The sequence below is a fragment of the Cricetulus griseus genome, chromosome 2 (assembly GCF_003668045.3).
Source record: "Cricetulus griseus strain 17A/GY chromosome 2, alternate assembly CriGri-PICRH-1.0, whole genome shotgun sequence".
NCBI classification, from domain to species: Eukaryota; Metazoa; Chordata; class Mammalia; order Rodentia; family Cricetidae; genus Cricetulus; species Cricetulus griseus.
In genome coordinates, this window is record NC_048595.1 from 169423540 (window position 1) to 169449673 (window position 26134).

General features: G+C 39.1%; 1 protein-coding gene and 1 pseudogene across 1 annotated transcript in view; one reads left to right on the top strand and one right to left on the bottom strand.

Annotated features, from left to right (window-relative positions):
* Positions 1–341: 341 nt before the first annotated feature.
* LOC100761877 lies at positions 342–800 on the bottom strand (annotated as a pseudogene).
* Positions 801–20671: 19871 nt separating this feature from the next.
* The window catches only part of Rab27b (RAB27B, member RAS oncogene family), a 64246-nt gene continuing 58783 nt past the window's right edge, over positions 20672–26134 (top strand). Inside the window, exon 1 of the mRNA XM_027402647.2 lies at positions 20672–20974. The gene's annotated coding sequence lies outside the window, so the exon portion shown is untranslated. The remainder of the gene's footprint in view (positions 20975–26134) is intronic.

Consider the following 26134-nt stretch of genomic DNA (forward strand, 5'->3'; position numbering starts at 1 on the left):
CAGCAAAGACCAGACCTAGGGTGTGTCTCAAATTAACCAGGTTACTGAAATGGCTGGAGAACTGAACAAGAGAAATCACCAGGGTTGCTTTCTTTGCCTTGCTGTTAAGTCACTAGGTGAATGAAACCAATGACCATCTATTTAATTAGGGTAGTGCTGTGGGTTCATTGGGTTATTGGGTGAAGTATGTTAATTATTTGGAGCAAAGAGAGAATTTATTTGGTGAAGGCTAACAACAAACATCATTCAAGAGAGGCCAGGCACAAGGTGCTAGGATAAAAGGGCTAGGGGGCTTTTTGCACTATAGAGAAATCTTAGTGGCTTGGGATATGAAAATTTCCTCAGCCATTCAGCTCCATTTGGACAAGCTCTTCACAGGTGATGCAACCATTGCTACCCTCATGCCCTGATACCAGCAACTTAACTTCATCCTCTGTCATCTTCTCACCAAACATGACAAGGAAATGATGGATTTCAGCACCCATGATGTTAACAGCCCCTTCTTTATAAAACACCTGAAGGTCTTCAACATATTCTTCATAAGTTCCTTAGTCATTGTTCCTGGCCACAGTCTGGAACATGGGTAGCAAGTGTTCAAAGCCCATCAGCTCTACATTTATCTCATCACTCTAGGTGTTCTCTAGGACTTTGAACACCTAGACATTGGTAGGTTTCTGGCTGACCCAGCACACTTATCACATCCCTGCTTTCTCTGTATGGTATTTTGACATCACCCCTTTAGTCAAGAAGACTGAAAAGGCCCCTCATTCTGTAGTCTGGTCCTTGGTCAAATCATACATGTTGACTTCTCAGATCATTGGGACATTTTCCTACAGTAACTAGGAAATAAGTAAGTTCTTTAAGTTCGGGCTTTCTGGTGCTAAAATCCATAATTTAGGAGAGGTTTGGATCTTTGAAAGTACTGTATTAAACAGTCATTAGGTATTGACTGTGATGGAGAAGTTGGATATACTAGATACTTTTCCTTTTGCTGTGACAAAGGTACTCTGACAAAAGCTGCTAAAGAGAAAAATGGGTGTACTTATCTCATGGTTCCAGGTTTTAGTTGACTGTGGCAAGGAGGTCATAGCAATGGGAGTTGGTGATACTAAATTCTGGTCAGAAATGAGCAATGAGTGCATGGGTGCATACTAGTGCTCACTTCACTTTTTCCACTCCAATACAGTCCAGGATCCCATAGCTAGGAAGAGATCCCACCCACAGTACCTGGGTATTCCCATCTCAACTAATATAGTCAAGATAGTCCCCTACAGACAGGCTAATAGGCTTTTCTCCTATGTGATCCTAGATCTTGTCAAGTTGACAATTAACACTAGCTTTCACAGCAAGCACTCAGTCCTAATTATATCCCACTCTTTTTACTTGATCTCCCAAGGGCTGTTGCTGTTTTAAATGAGCTCAACACCATGGATGGCCTGGGGGCCTGTTAAAAATGAAAAAAAAAAATGTGGATCTCACCGGTCTAATTGAATCAAAGTCTGGCCTTTAACAAGATTCCCCACGACATCAATATGCCAGTGAAAGTAGATGGTGAGGAGGCTGTCAGTAAATCATGAAGAAATATCAGATAAACCCAAGCTGGTAGACCACTGGCAGAGTACGAAGGGAAAGTCTCCAAAACTGTCATGGTTGTATAAGTCAAAGGAAGACAGCAGATTTAAGTAAAGTAAGAGACATGTTAACTAAATGCAATTCTTCATGCTACTTGGGAAGTCATCGTAGCATGTGTAAAGATTAACAAATAAATTCAGTGGTTAAAAAAACATTTAAAAAAAGATACAATTGGGACAACTAGCCAAACTTGAATGGGTTCCCAGATGAAGGATATATGGAAGATTTCTTTTTTGTGTGTGTGTTTGAAGGGCCATGGTGAATGGTTTTGTTGTTTGAGTATTTGTTTAGTTTTGGTTGTTATTTGCTGTGACCAAGCTGGAGGAGAAGGTACCAGGAGAGTGCTCAATTTAAGGGCATGCTTAGCCTCCTCCTTGCAGCTTCAGCTAGCATGCAGAGGTCCACCTAGGATCACTAGGCACTCCTCACAGGCCTCCTTCATAGTCTGCTGCAGGAGCTGTCCCAGGTAAGAAAAGGAAGCCATAGAATGTCAGAGAGATAATCAGAGAAATTTCAAGGATGGGATTCACAGTGATAATTAGTTACAGAAAACCCAGAAACACGGTTGAAACAGCTATATTTGTTTTGTAATAATGACTGTTTACTATTAGAGATTTTATAGTTGCCTTTTCTTGCATAAATAATATATTCCTTTATATTTAAAGTTGACACTTAATCGGGGTAAGTACTTGCTGCATGGACTCTATAGTATAAGCCTGTAGTCACATAAGGTTCCAGCATTTGAATTGAAAGTTAAGGCCAGTTGGGTTATTGAGTAATTCTAAGGCCACCCAAGACAACTTTGTAAGATTCTGACAACCATAAAGTCTTGGATCTAACTCATAGGTAGTGGATGAGTTACTTTTCTGCCTGCTATGACTATCTGACAAAAGCAGCTTACAAAAGGAAGAGTTTCTATTGGCTTGCAGTTTGAGGAAACAGTTGATCACAGCAGGGAAATTTTGAAAGCAGGAACATCCAGTCACATTGTATCTAAGTTAGGAAGGAGAAGGGAGGGGATGGCTCTCAGTTTGCTTTCTCTTTTTTATTTTTATTCAGTCTGGAACTCTAGCCACAGGATGGTGTTGTACATTTCAGTGTGAGTCCTCCTCCTTTGTTAAAGGTAACACCCTCACAGACAAACCTAGAGGTGTGTTTCCATGGCAATTCTAAATCCTGTTGAGTTGAAAGTTAAGATAGAGAGCTGGCTCAGACTTCAGGAGACTCTAGATTCAATCATTGGTACTGCAACGAAGTAAAATGTCATCATGCTGTGACAGAATATGACGGTTAATCTTCACTGTCAACTTGACAATGCACAGGTTCACTTCTAAAGTATAAAACAATGCTCACAGTAATTCATGGTAACAAAAGCTTCTCATTTACTTAGAGAACCTATGAGCACTGTTGACCTCGGTGTGGTTCAAGATCCATCTTTTAAAATATGATGATGATGATGATGATGATAAACTATGTGGAGATATGGACTTGAAAATATTAACATAATTAATTTGTGAGTTTAAGGGATCACATGCTATATTGAAAATGAAGATGATAAAATCGCGCGCGTGTGTGTGTGTGTGTGTGTGTGCAAATATATGCACAAGTATGTGCATGTGATTGTGGAGGCAAACAATTTACCTCTGGTATTTTCTTCTATTGAAAGAGTAGATAATTGTAGATAATTGTTATTGACTGTTAGTAGAGTTGTGTATCATCTCAAGGTTAACTTTCCCATTCACCAAATATTTTTAGATTTATGAAGTAAAAGTTCCTAAACTGAAGATGGGGTTTAGAGAAATTGGATCTCATGTTGAAGAGTAATGTTGTTACAAAGACAAATTTATTTTTACTTCCGTAGAAATTATAATTTAGGACCCAAAATATGTCGGTTAAATAACTAGAAATTGCTCTGTGAAAATGATGTGCTTATCAATCGCAACCTATCCCAGAGACAACTGTGTTCTGAAGATAGTAAATTGAGAAGTCTAAGGATAAAATAACTGTTGTTTCAAATAACTTTACTATAGCAAGTTTTTATACTTTCTCTGATTTTTCTATCAAGATTAATTTATTACTGTGCTTAGTTTTAAAAACTGCTTTTAAATTTTTCTAATTTTTTGTAAATGGCCAAAATGAAAGCTGCTAACTTAATTTTATAAGCTCCATCAGGGGTATGAGAAAAATCACTGATGGCTGAAAAATTTGAAAATTTTTTCTATCAAGCTTTTCCTATCATGTGTGTGCACCAAAAAAGTAGTAACCAAAGATTAATCAATATTTAATTCATAATATCCAAGGCGGACACTTTATTTTTATTTTTATATTGGTTTTTGAGACAGGGTTTCTCTGTGGCTTTGGAGGCTGTCCTGAAACTTGCTCTGCAGCCCAGGCTGGTCTAGATCTCACAGAGATCCACCTGCCTCTGCCTCCCAAATGCTGGGATTAAAGGTGTGCACCACCACCACCTGGCTCACTTTTTGTTTTTATTTTATATATATAGGTATTTGCCAGCATGTATGCATGCATGTGTACCATGTGGGTATCTGGTACATCAGAAGTCAGAAGATGTTGTATTTCCTGAAATTGGAGTTACAGACAGTTGTGAATCACCATGTGGGTGCTAGGACCCAATTCCATATCCTATACAAAAGCAACCAGTCCTCATTGTGACCAGCAAGCATCTCTCAGCCCTCAGGGATTCTGTTTGGATTAGATATTGCCACTTGTCTCAGAGAGTGACAGTTTAAAATGAAACTTTCAAATGACTTAAATTTTCCTTTCTCTCTCAAAAGATTTAAAGTCTTTAAATAAAAGGTTTAACTTAATGCATAAATAATAATGATTTTGAATTCAGAATAGTTTTAGAGAACCAGGAAATTATCTATTTGCATTAGTTTGGGTGATTGTGTGTATATGGATATTTTTAAAGAATTTTTTCGCAATTATTTTGAGTTTTTAAAGTCTTTAGATGGGTATATATGTATGGGGAAGAATCTATGTAGGATTAAGTTACTTGAAACTTGAAGTATCCACAGGATTCTCTAAATAGAACAGATCTCCAATAAATACAGAGTACTAGGGCATGCGCCACTGTGTATTCATTTTGCCAAGCCACTCTGGGGATGAACATCTTATTCTAATGTTTCATCACGACTCATTGTGATGAAAATGAATGTCATATTCAGTTCACTTGATTTGCTTATGAGCTGTGGGATTTCCTTCAGAGAAGGAAGCACTCCGCTATTTAATTTTTTGTTCCGATGCCCGCACTCTATGCTCTTTAGAGAGTGGCAGATTTTGAAATATGTTGACAGCCAGCACAGATAATGTGCTGGGTCAAGGACCGAAAACTGGCTGGTAGGTGTATCATCTGATGAACACAGCACTTCTTTGCTCCCAGTAAGATAATACCTGGAGAGGCCTGCACCTCTGTGTGGATAGCCTGAGGTTTGTACTACAGGATGATTGGAGGGCTGGTTCCTTTTTATCTCCTCATTCTGCTCTTTATTTCAAGTATAGACAGACATACAATACTTTAGTGAAAAAAAAGCCAATGGAATTTCCTTTTCATTCACATTTTAAAAGCTTAAATTTATATTTCAGAGGTTATTGTTACAGGAATTATGAGGATGGAACTGGTCAGAATCACCCTGAAGCTCTGGTGTTCTTGTTTACTTATATTGATTTATTATTTTCATAATCAGCCACTTGAAATGTTTCTAACTTCCAGTGTGACTTGGGCATGCAGAATGGGTTAGGAGTGAGACTGCATTCACCTGGGCCCTGAAGAAAAAGAATACATTTGTACTACTCCTGTCAAAGAAGAAAGGGGTTACAAGGGAGTCAACAGTGGCTGTTGAGCCTAATGTTTTTGTTTTGTTTTTCAATCACAAGCAAGGCTACATGTGCCGGTTCTCTTGACTATTTTGTTGTTGTTTTTATTTTCTTTGGTACATGTATGGCTGTTTTGGCTACATGTCTGTCTCTGTATCGTGTGTTCTTGGTGCCCATCAAAGCCTGAAAGAAATGTTGCCTTTTCTGAAATTGGAGTAGCAGACAGATGTGAGCCACTGTGTTGATGCTAGGAATTGAATAAGGTCCTCTGGAAGAACAGCCAGTGCTCTCTATCACTGAGCCACCTTTCTGATCCAATTCTATTTGTTTTTACCAATAAAAATTTTCCACTCCTATTGTCTCTCAACTCATCTACCTAACACTACTAACAGATACTGGTGGCACCTACTTTTTAGGAAAATCTTTCTACCGAAACAAAGGTCTTAGAACCACTATTTTAATAATATGTAAGGTTTTGGTGATTAATAACTTGACTAATAATGTAAATGCAAAGACTATTCTTCATATCAAAGATGTGTGCTTCATTTTGGGCACTTCTGGTTTTGGACCATTGGGGGACAACATTAATTTCTTGGGATTCTCAGAGAGTAACAGACAGGTAATCCAAATCATGACATTTGCTTTAGAATTCTGCTGTCTCTTTTGGATATCTTTTGCAATGGTTACAACAGGAAATAGCATGAATTTAATAGCCCCTCCCCCATGTCGTCTGCTTATTTAGGGGCTGGGTGTTCTCCCTGGGTTACTAACTATAGGGTAAAAGGAAATCTCCAGAAGTGGCTCTTATGATCAGTGAGTCAATAGGAAGGAATAATCCCCCCCCCCCGCAGTCTACCCTTCCAAAGCTGTACCAATTAAACATACTATCTGCAGAAAACAAATGTTCAATTTTCCATACTCATTAATTAAGAGTGTAAGTTCTGACTTTTCCAATGTACCAGCTGACAAGTTGAACAAAGTCTATAAGAAGGGTCACTGGTCTTTTCCCAACACTTCTTTATAGGACTTCTCAGTTGTCATTATGAGCCTCTACAAGTAACCTTTTCCCTACTTATCTCACTTCAAGGACTCTAGACAACCTGTTAGTTGAGAAAACAAATACAAAACAGCTCTGATATTAGAGGATAGGTTCAGCACAAGGTTTGCTATGAGCTTTGCTTTTCAGAGAATCAATAAGTCAAGCACAGATCTGAAATTAGGAATATAGGAATACTAGAACACACCAAGTAACAGGAGGGGAGAACAACTCAACAGATACACCAAAGTGGAAAGAAATAAACTCTAACACTGTTTCAGGCAATTAGTTCATGTGGAGAATTTGCATTAGGAATTAAAGCATGAGAAACATAAACTATAGAAAATGAAGTGAAGATACATACTTAATACTTAAGAAGGAAGAAAATATGCTTGGAGAAAGGACAGGGAATAGCTTAAGATTATATTTACATAAGAAAACTACTGAGTGAAATTGTAGTGGCAAAATGCATGCTGTTTTAGTCCATTCATTCGTTGTTTTTCAAAAGACAAAACTATAGGAACAGGGGAGGGGCTATGAACATGCAGGGATTTTTTGGATTGATCAAAGCCTTCTTTATCTTGATGACAGTGGTGACTAAATACTATATGCACCCACTGAAACTTGCAACACCAAAATTAGAAGAGGTAAAGTTGTTGTATTCTAATTACACTTTTTAAGGAAAAAACTTGTACTTGAGGATATTTTTGGAGTGAAAATAGGATGAATGCTAGAGAAGGCGATGCAAAAAAAATATATTAAGCCTAGCTTTAACCTGGTTTCTTCATACTATGGCATCTGGCTAGATATGCACTAGAGTAACCAGGGTCTTAAAGGGCAGGTCTGAGAGTAAAATCTCCCCAGGCACTTGGGGCATTACAGGAGTGACCATAATAGCTTAACTCACATCATTAAGATGCCTTTGACAGAACCATTTATTTGTTAACTCTGAGGCATCATCATTGTACTGCCACCTGTGGGGAAATGCCAGTTTGTCAATGCTGAGTGCAAATAGTTAATTGTCCTACTGGTGGAGTTGCAATGGTGTTTGACATGGACATGAACACTTTGGTCTTGAACACTCATTGAGGCTGAAGGCCTAGCTATTTCTGCCCTCAGTGTGTACTTGCCTCCAGATTAATTCTGAAAGTAAGATACAATCATGTCTGAGCAAATGAAGGAAGGAACCCACAAAATAAATTTTTCTTACTGGGATACAATCTATCTCTTAATATAGGAATATTCGGCACTTGGTTTGGTATTTCAGGTCTTTATCTTGCACTCAGTCTGTTTTTATCTTACAGAACAGGAGTTAATTTTGTACATACTATGTGCTAAGTCTTGATAAATGCCAGCCAAAGCCTAATACGTTTCCACTGTAATTAACAAGATTATATATATATATATATATATATATATATATATATAATATATTATATATATTACTTTAAATATTTAAATTTTGTTCATTGTTTGCTGCTTAGCAATCTACATTTGTCATCATCTAGAGAGACTCAGTCATATTGTGGCAACAAGTGATCCTGTGTCTGAGCTGTTTCTTTTTCACTCAGGTAGATCCAACCATGCCCTCAAGGCAGCTGTCACTTACATACCCACCCAACATTCCAGGCTGTCAGTTTCTGGCCCATGGCATCTTCAGGTCAGCCCACCCTTCTACGATCACTGTATTCTGTCACAATGCTTGACAGAAGCAATTTAAGGGACAAAGGGTATATTCTGGCTCAAGTTTCAGGGTACACTGATATAGCTGGCTCTACTCTGGCATCAGAGCAGGCAGTGTGACAAGTGTGCATCTCAATAGATCAGGAGACAAAGAAAGAGCTCAACCAAAGGGGGAGTCTGGAACACTTCAGCTCCACTCTTAGGACCAAAGATTCTACAGTCTCCCCAAACAGTGCCACCAGCTGGGACCAACTAGTCAATCTCACGAGTTTATGGGGAACCCTTTATATTTCTGAGACACAACAACCACTGCAATATAAGGGGAGCACCCAATAAATGGTAATTTTCTCATGAAAGTATTTTACATCATCTCTGTCATATGTTATTAGCCAAACTAATCCCTTTTTTCAAACAATACTTGAGAGGCCATGAAGGTTTCAACTTGCATTTATACAGGAGTAAAGATGTTAAAGAACATAGAAGTGTTTGCCACTCACAGATAAGATCTGTGCACCCATGGCATACATACATACATGCTAATGGATAAGTTTAAAATTCGTTGGTGGTTCATCATGTCATTGTTTTATTGACCAAACAATATCAATTTATTTTCCTAACATTCAAAACATAAAATGACTGTTGTTTCTTGAAACACACATAAGCCTTAAATAGTTTCTGGTTTAAGATGATGCACACATTTAAAATTTGCCCACTTCAATTAAGTAGAAATAACATGAACCAGTTGAAACAACAGAAAATAATCATAATCAATAAATATCTGTTTATACCCAAAAGTGAACTCAATTATTTAACAGAAGGAAATTGAGCATACAGCTACAGTACATGATAAATTCTTTGGGGTAAACATTTCCAAATTAAAAAAAAAACAAGAAAACAAAACTATAAAGAAGCTTCATAGTATTAGCATTATTAACTCATTTTCTGTGTGTTTTGCTTACCAATTTCTAGAAAACATGTGACATTTTATATAATTTAGGAAGTATTTAGTTCCTTCTTAACATACTTCCCATATTATCACTGCTGTTGATGGGTTGCAGGACCTGTTGTGGTAACTCACTCAGCCAATTGTCTTTGAGGCACCTGCCCCTTTGGGGGCGGGGTCTCAGGTACGCATATGGACTGAGAACCATTGCTTGCTCTCTCTCCACGAGTTGCACCTGAGACCCCACCCCAAAGAGGCGAGTATCTCAAAGACTATTAGCTGAATGAGTTCCGGCAACAAGGACCTGCTTTGGCCAATATATAGTTGGACAGGTTATCACACATTACCCAGCATTAGCCTGAAGAGCCATTGTTTATCAGTTTATCTGTTGCTTTTCAAATCCACCATTAGAGATTGTACAAAAAAGCTCTTGACCTTGTAGCTTATGTTCCAGTAATAAGAGCTGGAGAGTAGATCACATTCTTCAGAGAATATCTGGCCCCAGGAGGATGAGAGACACTTGTAACAGACTTTAACTCAACTTGAACCTGGAGTTCAGAGCACAGAGCACAGACTAAGCCAACAAAGAGCAGACAACCACAGAGTTCTGAGAAAAAGAGTACATCTTGTGTTAAGTCTTAGAGTTTGGGGTGACTTATTGTAGAGCAATATTTTAGGAAAAACTTAGCTGATGCATTCCTCAAAGACAAGCATTTGGGAGCCAGCCTGGTTGGAGCTACTTTAGTTAAGTACATGCAAGTGATTGTAAATTAATTATTCACTTCATTTAAAAATGGAGCAAAGATTTATTAGATATATAACATGTCGAGATTAATTTCTTGGAAAATGAGCTGTCTTTAATTAACTGCTATTTGAGAAACATACCCATTCTTGTATGTACTCAATTGTGCTGATATTTTAAGGCTTAGGAAGATATTTTGGCTAATTAATTAATGAAACACTCACAATTTTATTCTTCTAACTGTCAAGCTCTTCAGCATTGAAATAAAGTGAAGGTTCCAGAACAATTGATTTTTAAAACCTTAGTGGAAATTTACCATGATGGAAGGAGTAACACCCTCAGTTACATAGAGAACAAGGGCCCACATTGCAGCTCCCTCAGAGAATTCGGGGGAGGAGAGGAGTAGAGTTAAAAGATGATGATGTCCTCATAAGGCTGATAAGTTGTCTGTGTTCCTCTGCTGAGAGTTGTTTTGATGTATGAATGGTGTGTGTGTGTGTGTGTGTGTGTGTGTGTGTGTGTGTGTGTGTGTGTTTAGTAGGCCACATATTATTAAAGTGCACAACGTGATAGGCTTTGACATGAGAGTGTACTACGGAAGCTGTCATCTGAATCAGGACAGTGGACATGCCTGTCATCCCTAAAGGTGTGTCTTGGTGGTTTCCAATCCCTTACACATCTCCTCCTCGTTGATGGTAAAATTAATTTTCAGGCTTTACTGTGGCTTGATATTTACTATGCTCCTGGTGCATTTGATTAAAATTAGTCCCAGGGAATCCTGTGTTTCTTCAATATCTAACAAAACTGTCTATTAACATATGTTTGAGGCATGTAAACTCACATGTGTTCCTCAACTCTGAAAGTCCAGTGTGGGTTGTGTAGAGGACCCTGTTTGACAGAAAGTGACTCCAACTGTACATGCTGCTCTAACTACCTGCTTTATATGCATCACAGGTATATTTTCACTTAAACATTCACATTTCAATGCATGTGGTCTGTTTCAAATGAGGGAAAAATTACTTGTTGAACCAAATCCTCGATTATTAGGATAATAAGCAGTCTTCAAGGGGTGAGATGGTAAGTGTTTTAGGCCTATGGATTATATAACAACTATTTTATTAGATCTACACTCAACTCTTTCACTGTAGCAAGAACAAGTCAAGCTCCAGGTGTATAAACTATATTTATTTAGTAAAAGTATTCTTCAAAATACATCTTTATTACTTAGTACGTTTGAACATTAAGATTATACTTTTTAATTTATTTCATTCAGGGGACAAAAAGATTGGCCAAGTAGCAGGATTTGTAAGGTTTGTGTGTGTGTGTGTGTGTGTGTGTGTGTGTGTGTGTGTGTGTGTGTGTGTTTAAACATATGCCAAGTGTGTGCAGTTGCCATCAGAGGTCAGAAAAAGGCCTCAGATCCCTTGCAGCTGGAGGTACAGATGACTGTGTTAGGACTGGGTGGGACCTGAACTCAGGCCCACTGGAAGAGCAGAACTTGCTCATAACCACTGAGCCATTGCTCCAGTCCCAAGTTTTTCTTTAATCATCTCACTTTTCCCATCTCACATAAAGCCTTTGCAGATATTATTTTCCAAGTTACATTTTCATACTACAGTTTACTATCTAGCTCTTTGTATACTGTATGTATTATTTATATTTTCTATGGAAGAAAGATAAGGTCATGCACTTCAGAGAAGAAATTTTGCCCCCAGAAGCAATATTTCTCAGTTAAATATGTATGGATCACACCCACTTCAGTTTTTCCCCTGGGGACTACACTAATGCAAGCAGAAATTTAGGATTAACATCACTTTGTGGAGGAGACAACCTAAACCTCTTTGTAAAGAATAAAACAGTGGTTTAAACTTGAACAGAAATAGGGAGTTCTGTAAAGACAGAGACATGCATCAGACTTCTCTACTCCATAAGTCAGAATCTTATCATCACTGGTCCTACCTACCACATGGCTTCCTTTAACAAAGAACACATTCTGGCCACTACCCAGGCAATCTTGGCATGATGTATTTTCAAGTCCTCGTGACTCAGGACATAGCCATAGAAGTTCCTTACTCTGGCATCGATTCCTTGATTAAGTCTAAGTTCATAAGCACCTGTTTGCCAAATGTGTATTTCCCACAGAACTACTTGCTTACTCTTTCTCCATAATTTATTAATGTGATCTTTCTGAGCTGATGGCAATTTGAGCAACAGCCCCAGGCACTCCCTCTAAGTATTTACTATAAGGGTGTTCCTCAAGTCATAGTTCAGGACAAGCACGAAACCTCACTCCAATCATAGAAGACATGTTCCTTTGGTTTCAATCCTGTGAATGGATTCAGGCTTCTCTTGAACAACACATTTGCTTGTCTTCCCACAGACACAGTGAATGAAAGAATCATCTGTCCTGGTGTGAAGTGTGACTGTCAGGGCAGGCATTCTCTCTACTAGCCCCCTCTTCATCTTGTCCTTCATTCCTTTTCACCACAGCCCATGTGAATCTTATTTTGCTGCTATCTTGCATTTTAGGATGATTTTCATTAAAACAACAAAAAACACACAAGTGCATACAAACCATAATTCTGTTTGAATGGCACACAAGAAACACATTCACACAAGTAGCATATGAATGAGGAAATGAAGCATTGTTAGAAACTTCTGTGACACTTCTCACTCACAGCCTAAATCCCTTCAGGATAACCATTCTCTTAACTTGTGACGTTATGGATTCTATATGCCTTACTTTAACACTGCTACATATGGAGTCCTACAGAATATATTTATTGTGCCTGAATTGAGTTGTTCATAATGAAGCTGATGCAATTCGTTCATGTTGTTGCAGCCAGAGTTTATTCTTGCACATGAGTAGTGTTCTGTTTTATGAATATGCATTATTATGTGTATCCTTAATGGACATGAGGATAACTTTAAATTTATGGTTAAGAGGAAAATAGTTACTGTAAATTTTAGAAAGAATGTATCTAGTTGATTACAGTTTTGTAAAATAGTCAAGCCAAGTCTATACTCCCAGTGGTGGGAAATGGAAATTGCACTTCTTCTGTGTCCTCATCAGCACTGGATCTCATTGGACCCCTGCCTATAACCATACGGATGAACACTTAGCTGTTCTTTTAATTTTCATTTTCTGATGACTGCTAACAGTGATCACTGTTCCCTGCTGACAGGGTATTTGCTTTCTCGCTTCTAAAGAGCCCACCCTACTTCATTATTCAATGCAATTATCCAGCTTGATACTTCTACTGTTTACTATTAAAAAGAATGTTTTTCTGTAACAACTTGTAGAATAAATGACAAAAAGAAAGAAAATTTAAAAGTAAAAGTGGATGCCAAACCCCCAAGGTTATCATAAGCCAAACCCTTTGGACCAAGGACTTCAACATTTCTGTTAAAAAACTGTAGTTGAGAATTAGAGGGCCAAGTTTTAGTGTTACTGATCACACCATTTTCATGAAGGAATACTGTACCATGTCTGTCCTGAGCCCAGGATTAATGTAAATTCTCAGGAGTCAATTGTGCTGAACAAGCTTTAAGTAGTCATTGAAGAATTTTATGACGAGACTTATGAATGAACTCAAACCCATTGAACACAAGAAGCCTTGTATGAAAAATACAAGAAGTAGCAGCCTTCTCATGTCCAGTGCACCACAGAACAGGACATTTCAGACAAAGACTTTTACAGAGATCATTAAGCACCATAATACTTACTAAAACAAAATTCACCAGCAGTAGTGGTGCACAACTATAATCCCAGCATTTGGGAGGGACAGGTAGGGTCAGTTAGCTCCTAACGCCATGATTCTGTGACTTCTGTGAGTGGAGGCAGACTCCTCACTCTCAACTTGGTCCTATGGTTCAGAAAGCATTTCTGGCCTCTTGATGACTGTCAATGCTCGGACACAGAAGGAACAGTCACTACACCATTCCCATTGTAACTCCAGACGAGTTGTGTCAATGCCATACCATATAGAGATAGGAAATGTTGACATTCACAAATCTTTACCATCTTACACACAACTAAACTGTATTCAATAAACCAGTTGAAGATCACAGGCAAGAGTCTCAAATCTAACAAACAGGAACATTTAAACAAATTTTTAAAATAATTTACAGACAACTCTAGCTGGTGAATTAATACTAATGAGATCACAGAAGTGAAATGCTTAAATATCTAATCCTTGAAAATTATCTGCTGCCAATAGTTCAAATACTTTTATTACAACATTTTGAATTCGGTGAATATATGTTTGTACCAAAATAAATAAGGGATTAGCTTAGATAGAGTTATATTTTAAAGATTAAAACTTATTGATCATTATTAAAACTATAGTAGATGTAGCAAATATATCATTTTTTTTATTTCTAACTCTAAACCAGAAAAGTTTTAAGGAATATTTTATCTTGACAATGGTAGTCTCAAGGAAAAGTAAAAACAAATTGCTGACAAATTGCACACACACACACACACACACACACACACACACACACACACACACACACACCATGCCACCATGCCTGGCTGCACTAAGACACCCACAGTTAGTTGGAGAAAGGTGATTACAAATGGTGATGACAAGTGGCTGGGTGCAAGTATGGGCCATGTTTCTGATTGTTACCATTCCACTTTTGCCACTAATGACAGGGTACAAAGTTGTGCGTCCAGGAAGAGACATGGCATTTTGTGGTTACTTCTCTCATGTCAAATGTAGAGAGAGAACTGCTAAAACCTTAACTGTGCCATTACATCATAACAAATACTGGGAGGGTTTCAGGGCTCTTTATCTGATTTTTCACTTAAAAAATGTGCACATTGAAAGAATTCCCTTTACTTGCCATAGACATTATACGGTTACCTCTTTCTGGAGTCTGATATGCAATGCTCTTACTCCATTTCACAAAGCTGAATTTCCAACATTTGATGTCTCAGTTAATAATAATCAGATTTTCTGAAACAAAATGCAGACTAGGTAACCACTTACAAACTGCCAAACGTGTCATTACACAAGCTGCAGTTTCATTTGTATGCCAAATATTGTCATAGTGACTGTCTTGGTCAGGGTTACTCTTACTGTGATGAAACATCATTAACAAAAATAATCTGGGGAGGAGAGGGTTTATTTATCTTCCACTTAAACACCACCATCCATCACTAAAAGAAATCAGGACAGGAACTGAAGCAGACCTGGAACCTGGAAGCAGGAGCTGATGTAGAGGCCATGGAGGGTTGCTGCTTACTGGCTTGCTCAGCCTGCTTTATTATATAACCCAGGAATACTAGACCAGGGATGACACCACCTACAATGGACTGGACCCTCCAATATCAATCACTAATTAAACAGCCAGCTAATGGTTTTAAAGGTCAGCCTATCATGTGCCTAGGCGCACTAGGCTTTACCTAATGAACACAAGTTGTTCATGCAGTGACCTCATCTTGTTTGATCTAGGCAACCAATCATCTTTTTTTTTTTTTTTTTTTTTTTTTTTTTTTTGTAAATAACTCAGGACTCACCCATCTGACTTCCCCTCAGCTCCATCTTTGACTGGCTCATGCGCCCTACATTTTCCTATATACTCAGTTTTCTAAAATACAACTTTCTTCTATTTAACAATTTGTTGCCATAGCTATTGAAATGATTGAACAATGTCTATTGTAATTGTGTTCATGGTTAAACTTTATGCAGTTTTTCATAGACATATCAGAGCCCACTTGTACTGTGACTTCTCATAAATCAGTTTTCATTAAAATTGCATGCAAACATTATACATGAAATTAAGCCCTCTCCATGTTGTTTTCCTTTAACATAAGAAAAAGGAATTCAACATAAATTACAATAAGCTCCAAATTAGGTTTCCTCATTTCACATTCTAAGCATGTGAGGCAAATTGAGATTAGAAGTTATAGAAGGTCAGAGCACATGGATGGTCCAGATACAATGGTAACTGCATGCCCAGTGTGGAAAACATGTTTAAAGAGTTACTTGTGCTTCACATTTGGATCAACCTACTGTCTAAAGTTCTAAGCACTCACATGTCCTAAAGTTACATCCTTGGAAGTGGGTAGGACAACCAGCATGGCCTGGGAGTCTGGTCTTATGACTGGTTAGTCATGCTCTGGAGTTTCCTCCAGCTGGGGAGGAGCAGATTTTTATTTGTGATTAGGAAGAAACCACACGAACTAGCAATCAGCAGAAGGTGCAGCCACACCCTTCTGCCTGCCCAGAAAAACCTACCTTCACTATCATTCATTACAGGAATGAAGTTACCTGGAAACCATGATGTCCAACAGTGTGGAGTTTATACAGAAAAAAATAAGAAGAGAATGTTGAAGACTCAAAGTCAGTATCATGACTATAATGTCTGTAGTTCATACCACAAAAGACAAGAGAGAAGAAATCAAATACATTTGTTGTTTAAATCTATCATCTATCTATCTGTCTATCTATCTATTATCTATCTATCTATCATCTATCTATCTAATCTACATATCATGTATCTATCTTATCTATGTATCATCTATCATATATATACATGTATATATGTATCATCCAACTATCTATCTATCTATCTATCTATCTATCATCTATCTATCTATCTATCCATCCATCCTAAGCTAAGCACTGTATCACACATGCATGATCCTATCACCAGGGAGGTGGAGGTAGGAAGATTAGGATTCTAAATTGTATTTTTTATTAAGGTAATATAAAACAAGAAGAAATAAAAATGAGATCAAGATTTGGGGGGTGAAAGCAGGAAGAGGTTAAATGGGGGTAGAGGGAAGAGCATGGCCAGAAAGCATTACATGTGTATATGACATTGACAAAGGACAAATACATTCAAAATTAATCAAGTAAAGTCTTTAAGGGGGCTGGAGAGCAGGCTTTACAGTTAAGAGCACTCCCTTCTCTTCCAGAGGACCAGGGCTCCATTCCTGGTATTTGATTTACACTTTGATCCCACTTAGGATGGTTCACAACAACCTGTAACTGTAACTCAAGCTCCAGAGGGCTCTGATGCTTCTTCTGGCCTCTGCTGGCTGGCACCTGTGTGTATACAAGCATATACTACAAACACAAACAGACAGAGAGAGAGAGAGAGAGAGAGAGAGAGAGAGAGAGAGAGAGAGAGAGAGAGAGCTTTAAAATAATGAAACAGAAAAGGAAGAAAATGGTGTTAAAGAAGCCACAGTTCTTCCCTTAAGTCCAGTGATAAATTTCATGTTTTCAGGTTCCTCTTTCATTTTTCTAAATGGTTTCTTAGCCTAGTAATTATTATTTGGCCATCTTACACAATACTCACTAACTTATGTGACCATAATTGAGGATGCAGTTAGCTTTGTTACACATGCACATTCCCAGTCTCCCTCATCACACCTTCCACATGCAGTTTTACTGCAGTTTGCTTAGTTCCCTTGTGAATATTATCAAACTAATTATATTCATGCCAGAATAAAGCAGCATTCTACCTTGTATTCCCTTTCTTATACAACATTTTGTTTTTCCTGGAGTTTGTAAGGTGCTTTTAAATGTTATGTAGTCCTTTGTACACACTCTAAATTACTCAAAATTGCTTTCAAATGTTCTTTTTAAATTGTGACAGTCCGAACAGTCTAATTGCTGTAACAACCTCAAAATCTTAATGTCATTACACACTTTTACTTCTTGCTCATGTCATGGTTCAGCAGTACCAGCTGGGATTTCTTTGGCTAAGACTTTTCTGGGTCATAACTTTCTTCCTTCAGAAGCTTGATTGTTGTCAGGTGGTGGTGGTGCATGACTTCAATCACAGCTCTCAGGAGGCAGAGGCAGGTAGATCTCTGAGTTCAAGACCAGCCTGATCTACAGAGTGAGTTCTAGGACATCCAGGGTAACACAGAGAAACCCAGTCTAGGTGTAGTAGGCAAGGGAGGCACTCAGGATCCATGCTAAGGATGTGACCTAGCAGTGATGTCTGTCATTTCTGCCTCATACTCTTGGCTAACACTCAATTGAACGCTCCCCAACATGTAGGGAGCTCAGTGAGAAGTCCAGAGGGAATGCTCTGGAGAATGAAAGGGATCTGGTGAGCAGAGTGGATAATTTCCTGGTGTGCAGGCACCAATGCTAACATCTTCTTTCTTGTGATTGGAGATAGACCTACTTCAGCCTTCCTCCTGCTTGCCCCCTGGCCTGCTTCATGAGAGCTCTTCTGAGGAACTCTAATTTGTCCCTCATGTTGGACTTGAGTTTTCTGAGTTTTGCTCTTCCTGGTTTATTGGCTTGTTTCAGGGAAGCCGTTTTTAAAATTGTGCATGAAAATGCCATCATTTAAATGACTAACAATCAATTTGGTCATACAATTATAGATTCAAAATAAATTAATTTTTTAAATATATGAGGCATTCAAGGAAACATCTACATTTGCTATCATTATTGGGAAATTCAACACAGTTTTTTTCCCTGTGTAAATGATTTGCCTATGGCTCGAAACACATTTTTAATGTTTATGGGTTACTATTATTTCAGAATGATGTATATATAATTAATGAGTAAATGTAAAGGGAACCTTCAATCTCACAAGTCCATAGTCTTTATTTGTGGAATTCTTAAAGCATTATTTCCTTCCATTCACTCCTCCGTCCCTTTCTGCACACAAAGAACTCATCTTCTAGAACTTTCTATGATTGTTTTTGTCACTTTTTCTCTTCTTCAACATTTTATGTAGCTTTTGTTCTACTTTGCGGAGGATTAATTTCTTTGCTGTTCACTCTTGCTATAAGCAGAGTCAAAGGGTCTGTGTTCAGCTCCTGGTAAGCCACTCATGACTTTACTTGTATTCTCCGGAAGACTGGAGGCTGGAAGAAGCGGATGAAGGAACTTGATTGATTACATAACAGTGGGTAGGAACTTCAGGTACAACCATTCTGTGTCTCTAACTAAACCCAATACTCCACCACTTGTCACCAGTCTGTGCCAGTATTTCTGCCTTAAAAACGCTCAGTCTGCTGGGTTTTGTGGGGGAGAAGAGCTAATAACCCTATGTCCTTAACTCTGTGACAGACAGGCACCTGTAAACTGCTTCTCTAAGTCAATACCTGCCTCCAACTGGTTTAACGTCTTTAAAAGATTCCATCACAAATTATTTTATCTGGTGAGGTCGCTTGTCTTTTTTATTTCCTTTTATGGTTTAAAATTTATTTTTAGAAGTTCAGAATTGATTTTGTTTTGTGTGTGTATGTTCAAGGAATTTGAGGAGGATGAAAGGAGGATGAAACACAGATGATGAATTTGCCATTTCATCTAGAAGTTTCCCAATTACAATGGTATCTGCATATACATTAGAGCTGCTTCGAAGAATGAGACAAAAATTTTATCTGTTTAATTTGTGCCACATATACATACCCCAGGCACAAAAGAGCCTTTAAAATCCTTACCTTCAAACTTTTTTTTTTCTGGTAGAAGAGTCAAGACAATGTTTATGAGTCAAGTGATATTGGAGCTCAAGAAGTTGGCTCAGTTTTTATGAGCTCTTATCACTCTTTCTGCGGACCTGGGCAGGCTTTGGTTCCCAGCACCTGTTGCTTGTGCTTCTCCACTGCTTCATCCCCAAATGAGCACACAGATGCTATATGAATGATAAAACTGTTGGCCGATGGCTAGGGCTTCTTATTGGCTAGCTCTGTCTTAAATATTAACTCATAACTACTTATCTATGTATTTCTACATGGCCTGACGTGTCCTATCTTCCATCTCTACATGATGTCTCTTTGCCCACCCTCTCTGCCTACCTCTCCCAGAATTCTCCTTGTTGCCCAGCTCCGCCTATCTTCCTGCCTCTATTGGCCAAACAGTGTTTTATTCATCAACCAATAAGAGAAACTTATATACAGAATGCCATCCCCCCATCAAGCACCCACAGGAGGCCTGCCTCTGCCTCTGCCTCCCGAATGCTGAGATTAAAGGCATGAGCCACCAATGCCCAGCGGCCCTGTTATTTTTATCTTCAAGAAAAGCACATCTTTGTGCTTGGCCTGTGATTTGGGCATTCCACAAGAAATGCTTCCTAGCAGATCTTAGCAGTTCTTTAAACTCTGAAGCATCGATCAGGGATGAGTTAAATTAAAACTTCCTAACTCTACCATGAGTATAAGCAACAGGTTTGGAACTATTTTATTTGTGAAGGAATACGTCAAATACCATTAGATGTATTCAATCTTGTATTCTTACCTTGAGTCTGTATTTCGGGATGTCAGAGTATGTCGAAAATGCAATGCACAGGATCTTCACTTAATGGGAAAATCCAAAGCGTTTATCTAGTATAGAACTTGCCACATACTATGAACTTAGTAAATACTAGTTTAGTGACCGTGTTTATCATTTTATTTAGCAGTAATCCATTAGCCCCCAAATGGCTTTAGGAAGGAAGCATCCCGTGGTGTGGACTGTGCATTCTTATGTACGTGCCCTAACTTTAGAAATGCGGTTTCCTTCCAGTCCCCAGTCTGATCCAATGCTTTTCTCTGCTCTCTACCTGGAAGCCCTTGCTCTAGGAGGCTGCCCACCCACCCCACCCCCCCCCCGGGTGTAGGCAAGCTGTATATGAAAGCTGGTCTCCCCACACTGCCTCAGGCTCTTTGAAAGAGGTGTCAGCGCAAAGCCAGAAAAATAAGTCAATGAAAACGAGCTGGCCGCTAGGACATGCACCCCCACAGCGTGGAGAATCCAGCGGCAGCCAAGTGTGTTTCTTATTGCAGCGGTTGAGTCACCAGACAGACTGGCCCGAGGTGAGCCAGGCACATCCGCGTTAGGACTCAGAGACACGCCTTCTTCTCACACAAACCTTCCTGATCCCAGCCGCCTAGGCGGACTCCCGGGTGGTGCTACCAGCCCTGCCACTCGCAGCCCGGACAGGCAGAGGTTGGGGACTGCCTGGCGTTGCACCGATCGAGAGCCACAGGTTGCAAACGCAGGGAGCTGTGCCCATGACAGTGGCGCTGTGAAGCTGCTGGTGAGCAGTGGCTGCTGGTGGGTACCAGAGCTCGGGAAGACAGGAGCGGCCCTGAAACCCGACACCAGCGCCCTCGCTGTGGCTGTTTCCCGGGCTGGTGAGTTGGGGAAGGCGGGCTGTCGGCTGGAATTCAGTCCCACCCACTCTGGGTGCCCGCGGGCTTCAGGGAAGGGGAACCCCAGAGGGTGCAGGCCCCAAGCTCGAAGCCTTCCATCTGTTACCTGCAGAAAGCTGAGCTAGCCAGCCCTTGGGGCTGCTGCTGCTGCTCAGATAGCCCCAGAAAACTCCATCTACCCTCTTTGCTTTGCTGTGTGCCTTTCCTACAGCTGAGTAGAACAAAAACCAAACCCAAACAAGAACACTGGACAGAGGCATGCCCATCCGTATTTTTTAAAAAAGAAAACAAAAACGATTATTATCAGCAAGAAGAGTGACATGCAGAGAGAAAGGACGGAGGGAGGCTGTCCAGGCAAGAGACAGGACTTGTCTTGGCACTTCCCTAAGATGAATCAGCCACAGAAAGTGAAGAGTGTTTTTTGTGTTCCATTCCAGCGTTTGCCCCATTACTTCCGAATTCTGATCAAAGTTTTGCATCTAGGGAGTGAGTGTGGGGAGTGAGTGTTACTGCCAGTGGCACCAACACAACCATATTCAAGATTTTCCTCACTGCAACATTATCTTAGCAAGCCTCTGGAAATCATTGACTCGGGTGAGGTGTAAGTAGTGATGGCCTTCCTAGGAAAAAGCTATGTTTGGTCAAAGCCTGCACACCTGTAACGTGTTGGCCAGTTATCTAAAACTAAGGCTGTGGGGCTCACGTTTAAATGGATTGCATGTAGTTTCAGGGTTAATAGCAAAGACATGGGTTTTGGTTTGAATAGGCTTAAGTGAATACCCACAGTTCTCAATATTTAGTTGGTATTCATACTTACATGTGCATACAATGTACTGATTAATGGTTGTAACTTTCGAAATGTAGCAAAGGCAGACATCGGTATTATTGTAAGCAGATAAGTTCACTGGATTTTTAAGTACTGTGAAGTTCAGTTTGTAGTTATAAAATGGAGAGAAGTACTTTTCGGATGCTATCCTGCCCACTCCCATAGCAAGTTTTCAGAGTTTCCAAAGGTAATTCCTTACCTACTATTCTTACCAGCAGGAACTTCTACGGATCACCACAAAGTGTATTGCTTGCCAGATAGTCTAACATTAAGGAGACCTCTCTGATTAAGGACTGACTATGAACTCCCATGATCTCTTACTATCTTTGCTCCTGAATGAAAAACAAAACATTTCAGATTAAACTGGATAAGCCTGTTCTCATCTTTGCCAAGTGGCAATAAAAAGAATGTCAAATGCAAGCAAACCACAGTTCTCCCTACCCATAGGTCATTTATAGAACAGGCATATTTGACCTGATAAGGAAGGTAACCCTGAGAAAGTGATCCTCTTAACTCATGGTGTACCACATTGTAATTACTTCTGTCTTCCGGTTTCAGGTTGGGCATTCATAAATATTCCTCTAGAAACATGAATGTCAAAGTCCCATGTGGTTCACAGCTGGAATCTGCTGATTTCCCCCATTCTTACAAAGTTGGAGTTTGGCTTTCAACCTAGATCAGTGGTTCTCAACCTTCTGAATGCTAAAACCCTTAAATACAGTTCCTCATGCTATAGTGACCCCCAACTATAAAATTATTTTCTTTGATACTTCATACCTGCAATTTTGCTATTGTTGTAAACCATAATATAGATATCTGTGTTTTCTAATGGTCTTAGGCAACCCCTGTGAAAGGGTCATTTGATCCCCAGAGAGGTTGTGATCCACAGGTTGAGAAACGCTGACCTAGTACAGCAAGGAAGGCACACCGGCTATTCATCTAAAGCTCATCTCAGGATGAGTCTAGTTTCTTATGTTGATTCATCAAGGCTGGTTAACCAATAGTTCAGCTCTGAAGCAATTACTTGTAATGCTGAGATGCAGAACAGTTCCAATAAAAAGAGACAGGGCAAACCAGATGTTTGCCATGAATTATTTGTAGAGATGCCTAGCAAAGGATTGGCTTTCTGCATGGTTAGGTGTATAAGGTATGGAATGGATGTTCTGTAGATACAGGAAGTGACAGCATCACTGGATGGACCTGTTCTTAGCACTATATACTTGGCTGGTTTCAGGCCCTTTTCAGTCATTACTGCTGGCCCTCAAGTGTTGAGCTTCTCTCCTCAGCCCTCCTTAAATAAGCAAAGGACTAGTGTGTAAGAGCTTTCTGGTTTATAAATGATTAAAAGAATCATTTCATAAATTCAGTATTTTAACTTGTGCAATATCTTGAGAAAAGAAAACAATATATCCAGTTGCTTGTTCACGTATTTGACAAATATTTCTAAATAGCATCAAGTGCTGTTACAGGCTCTGTAGGCAAACATGAACAAAATAAGAAGACATCCCTAACCTTGTGCACCTTACTATTTATTCCCGACATCCCTAACCCTGGGGACAAAGAGTTGACAAGAGGAACAGGTTACCTCAATGACACATGACTCACGGGTGCTAAAGAGAAATAGAGTACAGGGCAAAAGAGAGCTATTCTGTAAGTTTCGGTAGTGTCAGGGTGGGGGCGGGTGTGCCAGGCTGCAGAATAAGTGCTAGGGCAAGTGATACTGAGAAGCTATTTCAATGTCTGTGTGGAACAGGTGAGGAAGTGAACCATTGGAGACTATTCCAAACTGAACAACTAGGGAGCTAGGATTTGCCAGTGATGTTCCCTAGCTCTAAAAGGGTCAGGTCAGAGAGAGCTTTGAAGGTGTTAATAAATAGTAGGCTTTGGGTTTTCACTCAAATGAGTGAATGAGAAAAAGCTATACTAAATAGTCTATGAAACATTCTCCAACAAATCTTTGCCTAGCATTATAAACATTAATATTCTTCTAAGCACCAAGGATAAGAGATGCTAAAAAGATAAAAGGACACTGCTATATACACATTACATCCTAGGGTGAAGAGAGAGAGATGGGAACAAATTAATAATCCTACAAGGCTTAATATTATTAAATAAAGCACGGTAATGGGTAAAAATAATGACACTGGTCAGGAGAAACCTTGGGGAGAGACATATTTTATTGTAATATAATATGGTATGTTTACAGTTGTCTCTCTTTGTGAGTGGCTTCTATATCCATGTGTTCCACTATCTTTGAATGAATAAAAATATTTGAAGCTAAATTTCATCTGTATGGAGCATGTACATGACATTTCTCATCATGGTTTCCTGGGAAATCTACTGTAACAGTTATTTACACATCCTTCACACTATGTTGATTATGACTATTCCAAAGATACCTGAGATATAGATTTAAAATATGTAATGCTTGTGCATGTTCGGTACTAATACTACGTGATTGTATACAATTGTATATAAAGATTGATGCTTCTATTCATGTAGGTATTCTTAGGGGCCTTTAAATCAGTACCCTGTAGAAGCAGTGGAAAACTATGCATGTGAACTGATAAAATTGAAACATTTTCCATGCTCATCTCTTCAAAAACTTATGACTTTGTTTTGGGAGAATTGTATATATAATAAGATGATTTTTTAAGCTGTCTCACTGGCTTCCTTGAAGACAATGGCTGAAATCTGACTACAAAAGAAGAAAGGACAGAGGATAAGGCTACTCTAATTGACGAGACATGGCAGAAATATAGATGAACATTGGAACTGCAGTCTCTGATAAAAGCAGATCCATTCAAAAAGTATTTAAAAGTGGAGCTGATTGGACTTACTAATAAACCAGTTAAATAGTAAGGATCACAGAAAGAAAGATTGAAAATGAGCATCAGAATGCATAAAGAACAGCTTAGGTAGATGACAACTGTAGTGATGGATAAAGAAAAGATTTAAGAGGGAGGTGAAGGCCCTGTTATCAACTGTCTGAGGTATTTTTCAGGCTTCTGGGTAGAAACAGCCAGTTAGGCTTTCCTCTGTAGATCTACAACAGCTGGGAATCATAAGCCAACACATAGCTAAACCCGAAGTCTTCAAGACAACTGGAAAGAGCTAGGGAGAGTGAGATCTATATCGTAGAACTGATCTATGGTTTGATTTGACATTGAGGGATCTTGTAACAGGAAACATAAAGTGATAGGATAGTCATCAGGTGACACTTTCATCATGAACACAAGACAGGAGTTTTTTTACCGAATGGCCAGTGGTGCCAGATGTTACTAAGATAAAGACAGATGAGAAATGTGTGATTGTGCATGGCAGTGTGGAGACATGGGAAATTTTAACAAGAGATGGACTTCTTCATATAACATATTCAGAAAAACTAATATAAAAATTTGAAAGTAACTTTTTAGCTAATCCTAAGAGAAATAGAAGTTAGAGACCACCAGAAAGCATAGGAACTACATTTAGACCCTAATAAAGTTAATTTAAAAATGTGCTTGTGGAACAAATAAATACTTGCAAAGGTGTTTGTGAGTTTTCAATATACTTTGAGAAAGAGTGGGCCTGGGATAAGTGCTGAAGTACCATCAATACTTCAAACAATTTTTTAAGAAGAAAACAGTGAATGAGGAAGTGTCTCATATAATTGAATCACTGTGAGAGAAAGTGAGAAAGTGGAATTAATCTCTCTGTCCTCCCCTGCGCAGTCTGATGCTGGAGACTTAACCCAGGGCCTCCAGCATACTGGATCTAATACTGAGTTCCATCCCTAACCTCCTTTCCCAGTTCCATTTTGCCCACACTGACCTCCCTTTCTGTGTACCAAAGTGTCCACCATAGGGTTTGCATTCTTATTTCTGAAGGAAAGACAATAGTATTAAATTTAAGCATTGGGCCAAAAAAAGAAAATAAAATTACTAACATTCATCATGAACACAAGGAATTTCTTTAAATGGAAAAAAATAATGGTGGGAGTGAAGGAGATTTCTGTGTAGACGCAGAAAATCAGTTGAAGCCTGAAGGATATCTGGTTCTGATCAGGGAAAGAACTGAAGAAGAACCAACTAGGCAGAGCAAAAACATCTATGGGATTTCTAGCCTGGAATGAGCTCAGGAAACTGAGAGAAGGGTGTGGAGAATAGAAAGTGGGAGGCAGAAAGGAGCACCGGTGAGCTTGGGCATGCTCCCCTGGAACTCATTGCTGGGATGGATAAGACCAAGAAGGGCAACACAAAAGAATTATTTACTCAGGGAGTTGTAGGTGTGGCCTCCACTGGGAAATTACATTAAATGTAATCAAATGGCCTTGC